The sequence below is a fragment of the Ischnura elegans genome, chromosome 1 (assembly GCF_921293095.1).
Source record: "Ischnura elegans chromosome 1, ioIscEleg1.1, whole genome shotgun sequence".
Taxonomy (NCBI): Eukaryota; Metazoa; Arthropoda; class Insecta; order Odonata; family Coenagrionidae; genus Ischnura; species Ischnura elegans.
The window spans coordinates 9,980,721-10,000,000 of NC_060246.1; the positions used below are offsets into that span (position 1 = coordinate 9,980,721).

Sequence of the window (19,280 nt, forward strand, 5' to 3'; positions counted from 1 at the left end):
TCAGGCACTCATGTCTTTCCAGGCACCTATATGCTATCTATATCTATAAGTATTTCATTGCCGTAACAGAAGAATCCAAATTAAATAGGACTAATGAATTGAAGGATCTAGGGGTCACCTTTGATAGCAAAATACAATTCACCACATATATATTGAATATTAGCATGGCTGCATGTAAATTGTTGGGCTTAATACACCGTATGTCAAAATATTGTGACTCTGAGATGGTACTTAATACATTGCATTACTCTTATGTAAGAAGTAAGTTAGCATATGGGTCAGTTATTTGGAATCCCTATTTAAAGAAACATATTGTATTACTAGAGCAGGTTCAAAAGAGATTTTTAAGATTTCTATATTTTGTATTATATCATGTGCATCCGCTTTCCGAAAATTATGTTTGTTATAGTGATTTGTTAAAAGTGTTTGGTCTCCATACCCTGCAAAATAGAAGAATCATAAAAGATCTGCTGTTTCTGCATCATGTCAATAAGGGTCTATATTATGAGTTACTGAAGGAAATAGGAATAATAGTTCCAAATGTTAATAGCCGGATGAAAAGAACATTTTACATATCAAAGGTTAAAACAAAGTATTGTTCCAATACGCCAATACGAAGGATTTGTGTAGTATATAACAAAAATTTCAACGATCTAGACTTGTATCAAAAGAAAGACTGCTTTGTAAAAGATGTTAAGAATATGTTTCGCGACTGTGATAGTATTTAGTTAATATTTTTCAGTATTTGTTATCATGACTGTTACTATTTTTGTGGCTGTGACCAATTTATTTTCAATTTTTTTTATTGGTTAAATTCTTGGATTGTTCACTCCATAATTATGAATATGTTGGGCGAACATAAAACACGATAAATAAATAGACTATGGGCGATTAGCGTATCGAAACGTCGGAAGGAGATATGGAGGACCTTACCCGGTGTGAAAGCCGTAAAATCTTTACTACAACTGCAAATTTTATGCATAAAGTATGACATTAGCTCAACAGTTCAACAAATATTGGGGGTGTAAGATCTTCAGATGCAAAAAGAAGATTATCAGAGAAGAAATGACAACATCATTACCATGAATCAACCAAAACTTTGGTTTCGATGGGTAAGAATACAGCTCACTCCAGACTTAACCGCCGCCGACGAGAGAATTTCACGCTTACAGCTTGGGGGGGGGGGGGGGGGGGGAGAACTCATTTTCCCTCCCAAGCCATCTCAAAAATGGTTCATTGAACGTTGGAATGATCTCCTTGGATTCTGGAAATATCGTAACTGCAGACGAGAAAGGCGAAAGGGGGCGATATGGTTACTCACGCAAGTGACAAATATTCAAAGATTGGTTATTAGTTTTCCAAGTGCCTCAAGCACGCGAAAGCCTTTGATATGCCTTCCGATCGGCTCGTTAACGGTACGAAAACCTTTTGGGTAGGTTTTAAGTCAATTTTAATTAGAAATCGACCATGTTTTCGACACTTGTGACGAGATTGGGTCCACACCAATTATAACGGCTTATTAATTAAAAGATTCAGTAGCCCGGAGCATGATGAGATCAATGAACGGAGACGCAATACGAGAACACAACAACATCGGAGCTAGCAATGAACCCCATCGTAGTTAATGACACTTCTCAGGAGAGAAGGAAAAATAATAAAATTAAGTATATTGTGTATGGAAGAACGATACCCTTTCGTAGTTTAAGATGTTGTACCCAATAAGACTGTTGAATCCGTGAAATATCTAGTAGTTAGACTCAATAATGATCTATCGTGGAATAAAATATTCGAGAAATGACCGGTCAAGCTAATCGTAAAATGGGTTCTGTTGAAAGAATATTAGGAAATTGCGTCGACAAAGTGAGAGAAATTAGCTACTTCTCCCTCGTTAGACCACATTTAGAATACGCTGCCAGTGTTTGGGACGCTCATGAAAAGGGCTTAATAACAGAGTTAGAACACGTGCTAAGAAGAGCTGCCAGGTACGTGAAAGGTCGTTACGATACTCTTGCTAGTGTCACTAACCTCTTACATAAAATCGGATGGGAATCACTGTCAGACCGTAGATTGAAAAATAGACTAAACCTTTTATATAAATTCAAGAGCGGTGTCTTTTCTAACGAAGGTAACCATATCTTACGGACGCCAACATACTACGGAAGATCAGATCATATAAATAAAATAAGAGAGATTGTAGAACAGACAGAATCAGAATTTCTTCTTTCCACGATCAATAAGAGATTATAACGATAGCGATAGAACTCATAAATAGATTAGATGACTTGTAGTGTAGCCTAATAACCTATGTAACCCTTAATGCATGTTTCTTAATTTTAATATTATTTCTAATAGCATATAGTAGTATAGCTTGTTAGTATATGTGACGTTTTTTTGGACCGTGTGGTGTGCATGTGGGAGTCCAATTGCATGCTGCATGCTGGTGATTGATCACCCCCTGCCAAACACCCTAGAGGTGGCTCGCAGGGTATTATGTAGATGTAGATATAGATGTGTCGTAGAGAGTCAAGTACCTGAAAAAAGGTTTATAATGAGATATTCCGCAGAACTTGAGAAAGGCAAAAAGAACTAAATGGCCATAACGGAGTTGAAATGGGAAGATAGTATCAATCGGAATCCGAAAGTCACCGAAGGTCACAAAAGTAAGCGAAGTCAAAAAGGGAGGGGATCCAGACGGAAAGAAAGCGGTCGCTCGCTTCGATTTCGAATAACATCAATGAATCAAGACAAGGAGAAAACTTTGTGCCGTAAAACATTTCTTTTTCCCCCATCTCGAAAAGAAACAAAAAGTCTCAATAAAAGACAAAAGAATTGATTTCTCATTGAAAAGGTGCCCATCATTCAACTACAAAAAATGAGCTGCTTCAAGGATGGAGTCGAGAGAACTTCTGAGAACAAAAATGAACGGCATTCATCCTTCTCTGGAACTCTTCATTGCAGAGGCTTGCCTCAGTAAAATATTACTGGGCCATGGAGCATAAAGATATTTTGGAAAGCAACAGTCACTTTTTAAATAAAAGATCGTAGCACTGTTCCACAATATTTTAATTCGTTCGAGGAGGTTCGGCTTTCGGTTCTGTGGACCGAAACGCGTCGCGCGCATTAAAATATTGTGGAAAAGTGCTGCCATCTTTTATTAAAATAAGTCCAGCTTCCACCATAAAACGCCTGAATCTGTTGAATTTGTTCAACAGTCACTTCTTCAATTGCATTCACGAATTGCATTCTAATAACGCCAAAAGCTAGACTAATCACTAAGTTTGAGATAAGAAATCAACATGTTAGCTTCGAAACGTGTATTATGTATGATCTCGGGAAGACCAGTGCTGAAGTTGGGCCGGTACGGCGTGCCCCCTAAAATCCGATCTCGTTATAAGCGTTCGGGTTAGACTACCTTTTTAAATCTGCCAAATCGCTGCAGTGATCACTCGAAAATTACGAAAAAAATTATCGTGTGATTCTGGCTTTATACGTCCCTTGAGAGTTGCCATCTGAATGAGAGCTGAAGTTCACAGAAATGTTCTCGATATTATTAAGACCTCTACGTTGTCGCCTGCATATCATCTCCACTGTATTAGGCGGTGGGCGAGTTTTTTTCGACTCATACTAAGCTGACTGATACCTGACATTTTAACACATGAGCATACAAGGCTAATTTGAGCTCTCCATTCATTTGAGCGCTTTTTCTCGCTCACGGGAAAAAAATTACATTTCCCCGATTTCCCTGCGAATTACTTTCATCCGATTGCTGTACATTTATTTTTCCGTAAATAGCTGGATCATGAAGTTCCAACCGACCTTTGCGCGAACATTCTTCTTCTACTTCACTGATTTGTTTTCAGTGACAATATATCCATGAATACTGCGGTCGGTTAAACTTATGAGTCAATTCGATCGGAGGAGAGGGAGAGGAGAGCTGAAAAAAAAGGAGAATCGTCCGGGCATCCGTCGATCAGAGAAAAAGTGAGTGCGCACGGCGATTCGCAGCCGATTAACCTTTCTGCCACCGCGCGTCTCATGAATATTCAGTCAAATGGGACGCACAACCGAACGCAGGTTCGAGCGAACAACGGACAGCCGTCGTCGGGAAATGAGTGGTTTTCGACGCGAGATTACCTCAAGGGATCGCTTTGAGGTGAACCACGATTAAAATGTAATAACTGTTTAAGTTAAGAATGAAATAACTGCTTAAGTGATGATATAAATGTTTAATGAAATAACTGTTTGAGTTATTACATTTAAATGGATTACCAAGAGTGTAAAAAATCCAGAGAGAAAAAATAAAATTCTTCTTAACAGGGATTCGAAACCGAATCCCCCGATTTCTGGTCGATTGCTTTTGCCATTTAAGCCACCCTTTTACCTTCTTTCTTATAATATTTACCCTGTGTGGAAATTTGTGGACTATACCGGACAAGATAGAATAGACTACTGACCATAATATGCGAGCATCTCACATCCAGAGAGCAAAGCACATCTTGTAAAATTCCAATCTTGTCCGGTGTAGCCCAAACATTTCCACAAAGGGCAATGACGCCTCAGCAGCTTAACTGGCTCCAAACCACTCGACCGGAAATCGGAGGATCCGAATTCGACGCTCAAGGCGAATGACCCTTTCTCTACGAAAATTTCGCACAATTTGTGCATTTCGGGAGACTCCGCAAAGTTATCACCGTGGCTAGTATCGGCACGCTTAATAACTAAAGTCACCACTATCGGCGCTGAGGGAAGAGCGATCGCGGGGTAATGTGCTGCAATTAAGGCCGTTGCGTTGAATTCATATTCGCATCGAAGTAACGTATCAAATGCATAAGTTTCCCATGTCATTCCTAATTAAATAACATCCAGTCGTGAAAATACTGATAATAAATGGACCGCTTCGCCCTCATCACCGCACTGTGGGCATTTCTCAAGACATATTTATATGCTCCCTGTAGGGCAATATGAATCAAGATGCAACGGCACGGACTCGAGACTACTTCAATGCAATCCCTTTGAAGTAAAAACTCCCACACGTTCATCGAACATTCAATTTGACTAGCAAATCCAACCCGTCCGTTCCACAGCCAAGTTGACTCCGCCACGCTACTGGTCGTTGCCTTGTCGTCTATCGTTGTGGCGCTGTTGCTAGTTATATTGTTGCCCTATTGCTGGAGAATGCCACTGGAAACACGTTATAAGCTAGATGGCGCGGCGTGCCCGTCCAGCTGCAGCGCTACAACTACAGCGCTGGGACTGATTCTAAGTCTAAAGGCCGTTTTACACGGGGCACATTATTACGCAATCTGACGTACGTGCGAAGGCGCAATCAAAATTGGATCGTGTAAAGTGGTGAACACATGCGAGAATGCGTGGATGCGAGACGGCAAAATAGCCCGTTCTAATTTCGTTCATGCATTCGCGCAATTCCACGACATTTTAAGGCCGTTTTACACGGGTCACGGAATTGCGCAGGTTAGAGCTGCATTAATTTCTAAAATGGCGTGGAATTGCGCGAATGCATGAACGAAATTAGAACAGGGGCTATTTTGCCGTCTCGCATCCACGCATTCTCGCATGTGTTCTAGCATTTCACCGCTTTACACGACGCAATTTTGATTGCGCCTTCACACGTACGTCAGATTGCGTAATTCCGTGTACCGTGTAAAACGGCCTTTAAATGAGACTGCGAAGACTGACACGCTACAAACTTAATATGTTAAGAAGACTTCATTTTGCAATAGAATTATTAATATGAGACTAAAATAACTCCAAAACAATGACATCGGAACAAATTTGCACTGAATCATAAATCTTATCTCATCATATCGCGAGATGAGGAACACCACATTCGCACGGAAAATAAAGTACCTACTTTAATTCATTCAAACGAACAAGTTCCCAAAGAGACATTTACACATATTAAGCCTGAAATCATCTACCTAGACGTCATTCCTCCATAAATTTTGGGACACATTTAAAATACCGGGTTTTGAAATAAACTAACTGCTAATGCGAGAATTATGTCTCTGAGTTAACATGATTACCACCTGCCACTCTAAATTAAGCGAAGGAAGTGATTGAAAACATGGAATTCATCAGAGCACTATACACATACGTGAAGCACAAAAAAAAACACATCCACGTGAAGCCCCTAAAGCACAGCCAAAAATACTATTTTCATCGATTACGTTTACGCGTATAGCAAAATAAGTTGGTGAAAACACTGAGAAAAACAACGCGATCAGGAAGAATAACTGTGGCAGCATCTCGCTGAAATAATAACTCTCATAAAAAAAAGAATGGACCACTTACCAAGTACAAGAAAGAAGGCTAGGACATCTAGGAAGCACGGTCCCGCGGGAATTCAAACAAATCCATCTGAAAAAACGGATAAATTTTATTTTTACAAATTACACTTAGTCACCATTATGTAGTGACAGGAACGTTTAGCGTCGGTATCTTAAGTAAATTGTGATGGAGGGATTCGTTATTTTTATCAATTTCCCATACTTATAATTCTATTCAGCAGTTGCCATAAGGACTCTCGGACGCCGCCCCTCCCAAAGATTTGAAAAAGGAAAAAAAATTAAATACCCATTCAATTGTAATTACACATTTAATTAACCAAAGTGTTTTTTCAATCGCATGCATCGAAAATGTAAGAAAAAAACACGCAAAAATAGCGCGAGAATTTGGCATTTGTAGCCACGGGGCGCTGGCCAAAACGTGCCAATCCATCGCCACGCAGTTAGTTATATGAAGAGTGGTAGTGGTGGGGGCTGCTGGTGCTATGACGCGTCCAGGGCCATGGACGCGTCTAAGCTTGTGCCTTATGGAAGTCTTGGGACGCCGTCCGAGCATGCGCAGAGCGATGTATCTAGTCCGATGATATCGCCGCGCCAGCCGGCGGCCGTATAATCTTGGTGTTGCAATATTACAGAATACCTTGTTTGGTGACCAGTGGACTTATTATGTGTAAAATGTTTTAATGTAAATAGGCCTAGTTGTAGTTGAGTTAATCGAGTTATTGATTGTTAGTGTTTTAGTGTTAGTGATTGCTTTGTGTATTAGTGAATCATAACGGTCTCTAGATTGCCTTAAAAACTCAACAAAATACACAAAATATTCAAAACTTTTGACCCCCCCGAGGAGTGTGCCCCTCCCAGCATTTGACTCACGAGCCGCCACTGCTATTCTGTTATCAACAACTTCTAAAAGGAAATCTCGTGTATGCAAAACCGCTGTGGAATAACAATACCACTGCCGTAGCCGTATAGGGGAGAGGTTCGGAACACCCCCACCCAGAAATTTAAAGGCACAGTTACTTTGCTTCATAAAAGAAAACAAAATATCGAAAAATCATGAATTTAGAAACGGTTTCTTTGAAAAGTGAAGTTCTTTCGATTATGAAAAGCATTAAAATTAGTATTAAACTCTATACTTACTACCTTATTTTTCGAAAAATTCCCCCCCTGATTTTGGACCCCCCTTCCCCGAACAAAAAGACCGCCATGAACACCGTTGTGGCAGAGAATACCAACCGGCAGAAATGGAATCAAATTCCTACAATTTGAACCACTAGATGTCGGTTTCATTTCGAAGCCAGCAATCGGTTCGGCCCATCTCTAGAAAAAAATTAAATAAATTGACATTATATTAACGATTATAACGGGAGTGTAATCACCTTGGCCCACCAAGAGGAAGGCAATGGAAAGTCAAATTAGTTATGATGAAACTGATACCTTTTTTATCATTTAAGCACCTAATTGTACTTTATTTCAGGCCATTGGAAACTTGAGTGATCGTTGACGCGAGATAGTACGTGATAGTACATGAATCACACAATATTTCGCGTGGATGAAATCAGAAAATAGTGTTTCCTACACAGTTAACGTTCTGGACAGGACAAACTTTGTCTCTATTAGAATATTAAAATTAAAAAGAACTTTGTGTTTCTACATAAATACTTATTCATGTGAAATCACAAAGTTCTTCTTTTCAATTTTAATAATGAATCGCTTTCACAAAGTTACGCCTCAAACAATCAATTCTATTATAATAGTTGCGACGCCAGCTTCGTGCATATTTGCCAGGAGATATACGTGAAAGTTTTAAATAAGATCGGTGCCATTTTGAAGTATTGCGGGACGGGCATTACTCAATGACCCATACTTCTCTAGCTTTCTTTTCAATTAACTCCGTGAGTCACGTGGATTATGGCTCATATTATTGGCAGCGCGGCGAACGATTGGAGCGAGAGGTCCAGTTGGAATGAAAAACTGTTTTCCCCCGCAACCGAAGCACTTAGCTCGAGGGTTCAAAGCAAAGGGTGTGCTCCATGGTGGGTAGAAGGGGAATAAACTATGGGTTATAGAATACGATAAAACTGCTAGTCAGAGGGGGCGTCCATTAATTTTTGGACCCCCCTAGGCTGTGGCAGCCACTGTCATTCCCTGGCATACCAAAATCTTCATTCTTCCGGTGCTACCGCGTCTGGTTGTTTGATGAAGACAACAGTTTCGCTAGCGCTGCTGCCAGCGTCTTCAGGTCGAAGATGTCGGTCCACGATTTTTGTCCTCCCGCCAGTTGTGTGTGAGAGCAGCAGCCATAACTGGCGGGGATGAGCCCCTATGTAAGGAGGGCGAAAATCGTGGACCGGCATCTTCGACCGAAGGACTCTAGCAGCAGTGCTATAGCGAAACTATTGTCATCAACAAACAACCAGACGCGGTAGCACAGGAAGAATGGAAATTTTGGAACCTCGACACCGAGGAAACCTACGCAGTCCCTGGCATTCAGCAACGGTCAGAACTCCGTGACGTCACGCCCAGCGGCGCATCGAGGGGGGGTTCGGGGATAACCCCCCCCCCCTAGAGCTCAGAATTTTTTTTTATAAAAATATTTCAATTCAATTGTAATAAAAAATTTAGTAACTAATATTAGGGGGACGGATGACCCAAGGACAAATATCAAACTATTCACACAGCCGCAAAACTCACCATTTATCTAAAACAAATCCTGGGGAAGGGCACCCTCACCTCCCACATACACTGGCGGGTATTCCATACACCCCAGTGTTAGTTGCGCCGAAACCCCCCCCTCCCCAGCCTTAATTCCTAGCTGTGGCCCTGGGTCACGCAAGCACGGTCGATTCAACTGTGTGAGAAGACCACCTCCTATTATACACACCTCGGGTGTACTCACTCGGGGAGTTCACTGCCACACCGAAAAATAAAATGGGAGGCAAGCCTATACCTACAAGCTAAGTACAAAGTAAAAGAAACCGGGAAGAGCAAAAATCATAAGGGTAGACGACGAGGACTTGGGCGATTGCTTACCTCGTTGCGATGAGGGCAGACACTCGCCCGAGGTCAAAGACCTATTGCCTATCCAAAGGCGTATTGCACACTGAACTGTCTCTTCTTTGCCATACACAGATATGTCCCGAGCAGACGATAACTCTAGAGAGAGTCGAACGTCAAAAATGAACAAATGACGGCCGGATTGCACCCAGGCAAGGAGGGAGGGAATTTAAAAATGGGGAAGGTAGGGAAATTAATAAGTAATTAATTAATTAGGAAGAACAAAGAGTTGAGAGACCTGTACAAAGGACCAGATATCGTGGGAATAATTAAAAGCAAGAGAATAAGTTTGCTGGGCCACCTCCATAGAAGAATGGAGGACACAATGCTGAAACAAGTTCTGGAAGGCAAAATCGAAGGCAAAAGACCGGCAGGAAGACCAAGAATGCGGTGGGGAGATGAAGTTAAGAAGGATGTGAGAAAGATGGGAGCCCAGCTGGATATGGCATGCGACCGTAGAATGTGGAGGCGCCTGGTTGGTGAGGCCAAAGGCCTTCTAGGTTTCGAATGGCCACAGGAGTGAGTGTGAGGGAAATCAATAGCCTACCTCCCGAGTGGTGCGAACAAACGCCTTACGGAAAAAACATAGCGAAAAAATTAAATTGAATATTTAACGTCTATTCCGTTCATAGTCCTCGGGAGTATGGAAAACAAATGAACGCGTATTGGACGACATCTATCATCTGAGAACCAAAACCAAAGTACCGCACACGTATTATAATAGATTTGAGTCGTTCCATGGCTTCTTAAAGGGACAATAATTATACAACAATAATTATAACATTCATGATTTCAACATTATTACAACAATATTACAACAATAATTATAACATTCATGATTTCTCCATCCTGAAATGTCATCATCATAGCTCGTTAATAGCCCTGTGTATTTTTTCTCTTTCACATCCTTCTTTACCTGTTCCATATACTTTGTTCAAGGTCTTCCTAACCCGTTCTAGCCATCCACTTTTCCCTCGACGATTGTCTCCACCAAGCCATCATGGGTGCAGTAACGGATAGGGAAAAAAACTCAAGGGGAGGGGCGCAAAAGATATTTTGAGCTACCTATACTTTTATCGTAATGAAAAATAATCAAGCCGCATTCAAAATTTAAGATACGCAATGCGCATATAAAATGCCATCATATGATAGCATTTTCTGATAATGGTAATTTTATGACGTCGTATATACGATATAAAAAAGTTACATCTGTGGTTCTGCAATGTTCGGCAATGCGTGCAGCCCCGCAACGAGGCTCGCCCCCTGTACCCCCAATATGTATCCGCCACTGCATGGGTGTAGTCATAGGCGGATTTCGGAGAGGGCGCAGCCCCCCCCCCCCCCCCCAGACGCTCAAAAGACAGACGATATTTTAAATGCAAATAGCAAAAAACTTTATATTTCAATATAAAAGTTATAAATATAGACATATCAATAAATTTTACATTATATTTAAGAGAATATTTCGTAGAGTAATTGTTGCATTTAGTTTTTTATCCCAAATATGAGAGGATAGTTTGCCTGTCAGTGCCCCCCGGAAAAAATCCTGGATCCGCCCTTGGCTCTAGTCCAGTACAAGATCTCGGAACTCCGGAGCGTTTGGAGCGAGTTCTTGCGTGATCCAGTAGAGGCTACAAGAGCTCTAGCAACTTTCACGCACGTCACGCATGACGTCACTATATTCGCCTCTCTCTCTCTCTCCCTACAAACGCTCCTGCGAAAAACGAGGGTGAGTTGTAGCGAACCACTCTTCAAGGCGAATTTGAACGGGAAGGAAGGCAGAAGAAAATGTTGTTCATAATACTTGTAGACCAGACCAGCAATAATATGGCCATTTGGAGTTGAAGGAAGAAGTGGCTATGAAAGCCAGGGATAGTAAATGTTTTAAAAAAATGATTTATTGGTTTATAGAATTATTCGGGGGAAATTACGATGAGGCAAATGGCTGTAACTCAATGAATGGCTTTATGCTTCAGATTCGATCCCCACGACCACTTAGCTAAATTTGGATAATTATTAACGCACTGGCGTTTCGATAAAGGAGATTGAGGTTAACTCCAAGAATAACGCTATAAATTAAGAGAGTAGAAGTGCCAACTTGCCTGTTCCACAACCAGGTTGACTGTGCTGGTGGTTGCCTTGTCGCCTATCGTTGCTGCCTGTCATCGTGTTGTACCTGTTGCTGGAGAGTTCAGTAAATGCGATTTCCGCTTCACTCCACTCACAACGTAACACCGGGACGATTATTTTTTCCGCTCGTAGGTATTACCGTGAACTCTGTTCGTCTATTGCAAACGTGCACGCACTCTGTTAGACGTCCACTACGCGATGTATTTTCGATGTATGTATATCGTGTCGTGTCGGCACAAATTTACTCCTCTCACGAAGTCCAACTACGGGCGAAAATTTTTTGTTTCGCGCTTCGTGGCACCCGCGATGTCGAGTGCAACAGGAAGTGAATTCGTGGATTCAAAGAGTCGAAGTGGTCCGCTCGCATTGAGTGCGAGAATGAAATGCAGTCTGCCGACGGAAGATAGAGCGACGCTTGGGAGACGGACATTCACCACATCAGAGCGGCGGGCAGGTTATTCGTGGCTGGGGTCGGAGTGTTCCGAATGCGACAATGAAATGCATTCCGCCGACGTAATCTCCAGCAACGCTAGCTCCGCTTTTGCACGTTTTTTGCCCGCAACTTCACGCGATGTCATGCTACAGCCAAGGGAGGAGACAGGATTTCTTTCTGGGGGGGGCACAAGCAAGGCCATACCCAGAATTTTGTAACAAACAGAAATTTGTTAAACAAGGATACCTCGTAATACAATACAAACGCAATGATAATGGGACCGTATTAAAAATCTTGCATATTTTTTAAGGGTCTGGGAGGGGGGAACGTGCCCCCCGCCCCATATCCGCCTATGGCTACAGCGCTGGGAGCAAGTCAAAAATATGCGTACAGAGATTCTGAGTCGAACGCACCAGCCCCATCGCTGTAGCACTTGGCACCACTGGCAATGAGATAGACCATAAAGTGTGACTGCGAAAAATGCAGACAGACTGACACGCTACAAAATTTATAAATATATATGACGCAACCATAAAGAGCACAGCCCAATTAACTGAAAAAAAATTAAAATAAAAAGGTGAATCCGAAAAATATTTCGGCTACCCACCTACCGACCTCGTGGGATCTCGCCCCGAGAAAAAATAACGCTCCCTTGAGTTCCTATGGTTCAACCCAGAGGCCGTTTTTTCCACCGCATCTAAGCACCAATGCGTGCACCACCCACACCAACCAGGGGTCCTAATGAAATATACAGGAGGGGGCGTCACTCAGGATATATAAGATTTTGAAAAATTAATTCCATCGCCTTTCCTTGATGAAAATAAGATCGCGGGCATATAAGAAGATTAGAAGCCAATCCCCGCGGGTCACGCTTTCCGCTAAAATTTAATTAAAAAATTTCCCCCAGCCTCCATCCGCCCGCATTCGTTATTTTATCATCGTAAAAAATAAACCAATGGGAAGAGAGCAGCCACCTCACCAACTTTTTTTCCCCTTAAATTACTTGAGAGGGATATTGAAACTCACAATTTAGCGTGCGTGCGTGAGAAGAAAGGTGATGGGCGAGAGAAATCGAATTATTCTCCTCCAATAGACTTTGTAATCAATTACAAAAAATACAGCTTAAAATGACTTTGAGGTGTTCCACGGCACGTTTCCAAGAGTGAATTATACATAGGGCTCAGGTTAATTTTATCACGCAAGGCGGAAGACGCAAATCCCGAAGAAACTGGAAAAGGTGAGCAAATTGAAGACTACCACAGAAACCACATGCAACAGCAGCGCAATCTTTGGAATGGATTCCGATTCAAACAAAGATAAAGGGCACTTTATTCGAAAAAAAATTACAACCACCGATCATTACCGCTTCATTTGAAATAAGAACTTATCTCACAACAATTCACTTAAAAATGAAATTATGTTGAGAACTTATTGATAAACTGTTCAACTCGGGCTTCAGATTTAGACAAAAGAAGTCCACCGTGTAGCGAATGCTAGTCGGACCTCTGGAATTGGAGGTTAGCTGCGAGAAATGCGACTTTACTAGTCGAATAAGCAGTCGTGGACTAAAAGAGACGACGTTCCACGTGGTCAATGGCCTATCCTTAGCAAGGTAGACAACTTAAATGATTCTCAAAGCAGATGGTGACGCCAAGCCTAAGCGATGACAAGTCGAAAAAAAATTGTGTTCATCATCATCATCCGGGGGAGAGGGTGGCAACTCTTCTTCAAATGACTGAAAGTGGAGATCACATTGACCGGAAAAGCGACACACATTTCTCTACGGGCGAGAAAACATTTGCTCTCTCTGCGAGGGGCATACGAAAAGTAAGGTCTCCAATTTTTTTATAGTTGCTGAGATTTTTTCCAATGCATATTGCATAGTTAGAAACCTTGAACATTCAGCTATTTTTCGATGTAGTCCCTCTTGCACTCAATGGCTTCCCGCATCAGGGAGACAAAAATTCCTACTCCCTCCTCGAACAAGCTTCCCGCAGGAAGGTAAGAATCGTTTTTAGAACGTCGTTGACGTTCGAGAATTTTTGCCATTCCAAATCTTTTTTTTATGAACGGAAAGAGATGATATTCAAAGGGAGCGGTATCTGGAGTGTAAGGTTGATGACCAATCACCTTCCATCCAAATAGCTCGATGAGTGGAGTTTTGTGGGCCACATCCTTGTCTTCTGTGGGAAACACGTCTTGTCTTGGCGCAATCGAACGTCTTTTGTCAACCTGCCGCGTATTTTGTTCTGGATAGCCCTTCGAAGTTTGCTTACGGTCTCACATTGCCTATCGGAGTGAATTTTTGCATCCTTGAGCATGAAATCGACCAGCATTTACTGTCCCAGAAGACGGTAGCTATAACCTTTCCCGCTGATTTTGAGAATCCCACTCCTAATCACGTTGAGGCGGCAGCCAGTAAATTTTCTCAACCTTCTCCGAACACTTTGGACCAGGGGTGGATCCAGGATTTTGTTCTTGGGGGGGGGCGCAAGCAAGGCCATATCCAGGATTTTGTTCTGGGGGGGCAAACGGATACCTCGTAATGCAAAAAGATCGCAATGATAATGGGACCGTATTAAAAATCTTGCATATTTTGAAGGTCTGGGAGGGCACGTGCCCCCCCCCCCTAGATCCTCCAATGCTTTGGACAGTACACCTCTTCCAATGGGCTATGAATTTCAATCGGAGCAACCTTCTTCGCATGCAAAAACTTAATGACAAACAGCAGTCCGCACTCGGCGGGAACAGCAATCGGGACGTATATCGCGAATACCTGCTGCGCCGATAAAATGCTTGCAAATGAGGTGAGGATAGACAATATAATATGCTCATAGAGGCCAAACTATTTTATTAAATGAATAGTTTAAATAATTACTCGACACGACAACCGCGGTGGAGAGCAAATATAGGTGGTCAGCAAAAGGAGAAAGAAAGATGAAGGGCACGGGCGTACCCAGCGAGGGGCAAGGGGGGCAGCTGCCCCCCCAGAAGCAAAAATCGCAAGTCTTTAGGCAAATTCAGTACTGAATTGAAACGAAAGTATTCAACAAATTTTCTTTAAACCCACGAAAAAATGATATATATTAGTATAAAATATGTAACTAAAATATAACTATTTTTTCAAGAAAATACTCTCATAAATCACATGGGTTTCCCCCCCCCCCCCAGTTATGATCCTGGGTACGCCCTTGGTGAAGGGATGAAAGGGGCAAATACCTGTTGAACAGCGCATGCGCAGGGGCGGCAGCGTCTCGCGTTCATCTCAAGCGTGGTGCGCGCACCCAAAACCAACGTAAGTCTGTGCTCGTTTCGTTTCGGTGCTGGGTCATATAATCCCACCGTATACTGGTATCCCCATTGCACCCGTAGCTCTTATTCGCCGGCCCTCATTAACTCGGGGGTCGATCGTGGCTCACCGCCTTGCAGACCTTCTCTATGCCGAGGTGTACGTACTTCCTCCCACACTGCGCAGCGAACTTGTTTCTTTCGGTCCTAGCTTATTCTTTTGGAAACCAGTGCTTGGTGCTTGTTGCTGGAGCGTTATCGTTTCCAATAGTATGTAGACGCTCACGAGTCCCACTTAACTGATAGGGCAGGGTCGGTGAAAATTTGGAAGGTTGGCACATAAAGCGACTAGTCTCCTTTACCCGCACGGCACCAAGACCCGACGCAGACGGACGCGTACGCTACTGAGTGCAGTGGCGCAGCGAGGGGGAGGTTTTGGGGGATACAACCCCCCCCCCCCCAGAGCTCAGACAAATTTTTAAGTTTAATCCATTTTAATTAATTGGATTGATATTACTAGTATAATAGTGTGAGGATTAATAAAATATCCCTCAGAAAGCCGTAAAACTCACCATTTTGAACCATTTATCTTAAAATTCGGCAATTTATTAATCTCGCAACAACCACTTATCCTGGTGAGTATTCCATACCTCCACACACCCCGGTATTAGTTGTACCTAAACCCCCCCCCCCAGCCTTAATTCCTAGCTGCTCCCCTGACTGAGTGATCTACCAAAGTTGGAGTAAAACTCCAGGGGAAATGAGCCATCGGAATTAAAGATAAGCGGATAGAATGCACTGAGGCAACCCACATCTACATGCATATTGGGCCCTCGGAGTGTTTTCTTTCGAGCTCCGTGGTGAGGTTTTTCTTATCTTTATATTGATATTTCTACTCACCGTTTATGTGAAACTAACACGTGGTTCCGTAGCCGATTAAATATATTCTGCGCACGGCAGTTGCGGTTAAGTTCTCAGGGGGAAATATGATGTAATAATGATGTTAATATTTTCTATGGCGATGATTTTTGACTCTTGGAATTGTATGACGTGCCCAAGTTCTCCCCAACCGTGGAAAGACGACACTTTCTTTTCGGTCGAAAAATAAGGCTGAATCAAAAATTTCAGAGGCGACAAGTGGTAAATATCATTATAAAATAATTTTGATAAAAAAGAAAAGCAAGAAAAAAATCACCAGTCATCATCAGGATTCGATCCGGTGACCTCCATATTGAATATCTAGGACTGCTTCATGTTTTCAAATGATAAAAAATGAAAATAAAACAAAAATCCAAAAGGTGAAGCAGCGTGTCTAAAATCTGAGTGCGTCCAATTGAAGGTTGTCATGGTTATTCAAGCTGACTTGCCTCTCGCAAGAGGCGGTGCCATTCCACCATCACAAATCCCTCCATACTCCACGGGACACTGACCCTAGGCCATGCTGCGCTCAAACAACTATCATTAATTACAAAGACCAACCCACGCGATCACCATGGTGATTCTCCCCATGCAAAACATCCAATGACAGAGCTTGCATTTTTGGGCACAAAATACTTTATCATTCTATGCTGTGGGTAAGCCTGTGCCAAAAGAAGTGACCATATAGACATTTTAATTTACTAATTGACGTCATTCATTCGGCGTGTACAGTTTACATGGACGTGAAGGTTTTGTAACCGTGATAACAACGCAACGCATTCAATGCCTCCATAGAGATGAACTCATGGTTGACCATTGGAGATTCTGTAATAAAGGGGTATCCATCAATTGCGTCAGGTAATTTTGGTGATTTTTGGGCCCCCCCCCCCTCCTCCCCAACTCCCTCTTCGTAAGTTAAAATGGTATTTGGCTCAAACCCCTCCCTCTAATCGCAGGTGTTCAAAATGCATATTTCCAGTGTCAATGTGTTAATCTATGCTTCATTGCATAGGAATTGTTAAAAAAAAACAATTTGGTTGATTATTTACATTTTAAAGTAATTGAGACTAGTATTTAAGATTACTTAGATCAGATTCTAGAATCAGAGTGAAAAAATAGAACATAAATACTTAAATGAGAGCTACTGAAATTGGTGAAAGAATATTCATTCTAATTCAGTCCACGGGGATTCATGTACGGTCTCAAGACTGACTAAACTACACTGTTTCTGGTGGAAAAAATTACGTGATACTTGCCAGGAGCCCCACCTTCCCCAACATGAGATTCGGTGAGAATCAGCTTCACCCCCTCCCCCACTGAACACCTCACGTAATTAATATATGACCCCAATGAATAAGACTGATTTAATTTGTAGCTCCCCTGTAATTTATTCAATGCATCTAAGCTATTTCATGACATCCTTATTCAATTCAAAAATCATAGGTAGAATATTTAGGAAAACCAACTCAGCATATAGAGTTAAAAGGAAAATAAAACAGTGAATTCTAATATTTCTGTCTAATACCTCCCAGATTCTTTTCTCAAAGAATCTCAAAACGAGGGCATTTAATATAAACTTTTACTTAAAATGTTTTCCCCCGAGGTAAAATGAGAGATAGGCCGGGCGCTCACCAGATACAGCATGACATGGCACGGTGCACGTTTTGCCTGCACGCACCTTATGCGACGTGGTATGTATTGCTTTGAGTGGAGGTGCCACACACTGCATGGGGTACGGCAAGGCAAAGCAGCGCTGCGGCCACGAAAATTGTCAAGGCAGTGTGGTGCAACACCCTCCCCATCTAGCTCTTCAGTCCCACTGAGAAATATAGAGCATAGTTGAAAAACCAAATTCACCATCTTCTACCATGTTGTTTAGCCACATTAATGACAATGCAATTATGCCAAATTTGGAAATTTCACTGAAACCTATTTATTATAATCAATACTTTTCCCTTTAAACTCCTCACATCATTGTAGTAAACCTCAGGATTGGGACCAGGGTTTGGATAAAAATCACCAGCAAGCAATAGGACGACGAGGATTAGATTTCTGACCGAGCAGTATCACAAGCCCTTTCTGGGGGGATCTGTCAATATTTCCGACAAGCTCAACTGCCCAGACAACCTTAACTGAAGAGACAGCAGGAAGAGAATGGATAAGTTCCGAAAACTGAAGGTGAAGCTTGACTGAGGATGTAAATCACCTCTTCTGGTGACAAACCGATGATTCTCACGCAGGGTACAACCACAAATATCACAGCAACGAACACAGAGAGAAAAACACGACCACGCACACTATCCGCCATCTTGCATATGCTATTTAATCCACACCATTTTTAAAAATAACCCCTCCTTCCCCCTAAAACTTCTGATTTTTAAATACTTGTAATAAAAGTGACAATTATGTAGGTACCACATAGGAAAAAGGAAGTTTTTTTTTTGGCACAACCCAATATTCACTGAGAGGTGCCAGAATGCCGATCTGGCCGAAATTAAGGACTGCATAAAAATTATGATTCATATGAATAAAATTTGCATTTGGACATACATCCTGGGACAGGCATTACATTTATTGATATTATGAACTGAACATTACTCTTCAGAAATGACAAAGGCGTGACAAACTTGTCCAGAAAAACATGATCAGTCTTAGAAAAGTCTTTTTCGCTCAAATGCCAGGGATGTCATTGGGAACAGCAGAAAACTACATTTATTTTCATTACCTTATTACAAAATATGATGAATAAATAATGGTGCAGTAAAAAGTTATATAAAACAATGTCAATGATCACATAACAATATTAACACCTAAAATTATCCAGTGTAACCCTGAATGAAATACAAGTACCCAGATGTATCATTTTGCGTAATCTCAAGCCAACATGAGCATCCATGGTGAACATGAGTACATAGATGCCTCAAAACTCTCCCATCAAATGATAACACTAGCCTCGACAGCATCAGTTTAACAGCCCATTCACACGTCTTAATTGTTGAATAAAATAAACAAAAATTATTTTAAAATCTCACTATAAATACCCACAAAGATATTCCGTGGCGACAACATCCAAATGAATGAAATCAGGTAACATAATAGACTTGTAAAATACCCTCCCACCAGCTCACAAGGCACACGCTGCCAGCAGT

General features: G+C 41.8%; 1 protein-coding gene across 3 annotated transcripts in view; it reads right to left on the reverse strand.

The window, feature by feature from the left end:
* Positions 1 to 18,670: 18,670 nt before the first annotated feature.
* LOC124155332 (FYVE and coiled-coil domain-containing protein 1) overlaps positions 18,671 to 19,280 on the reverse strand; it is an 84,793-nt gene continuing 84,183 nt past the window's right edge. For all 3 annotated transcript variants that reach the window (XM_046529063.1, XM_046529072.1, XM_046529081.1), the window contains one exon: positions 18,671 to 19,280. This exon is cut by the window's right edge and continues 557 nt beyond it. The gene's annotated coding sequence lies outside the window, so the exon portion shown is untranslated.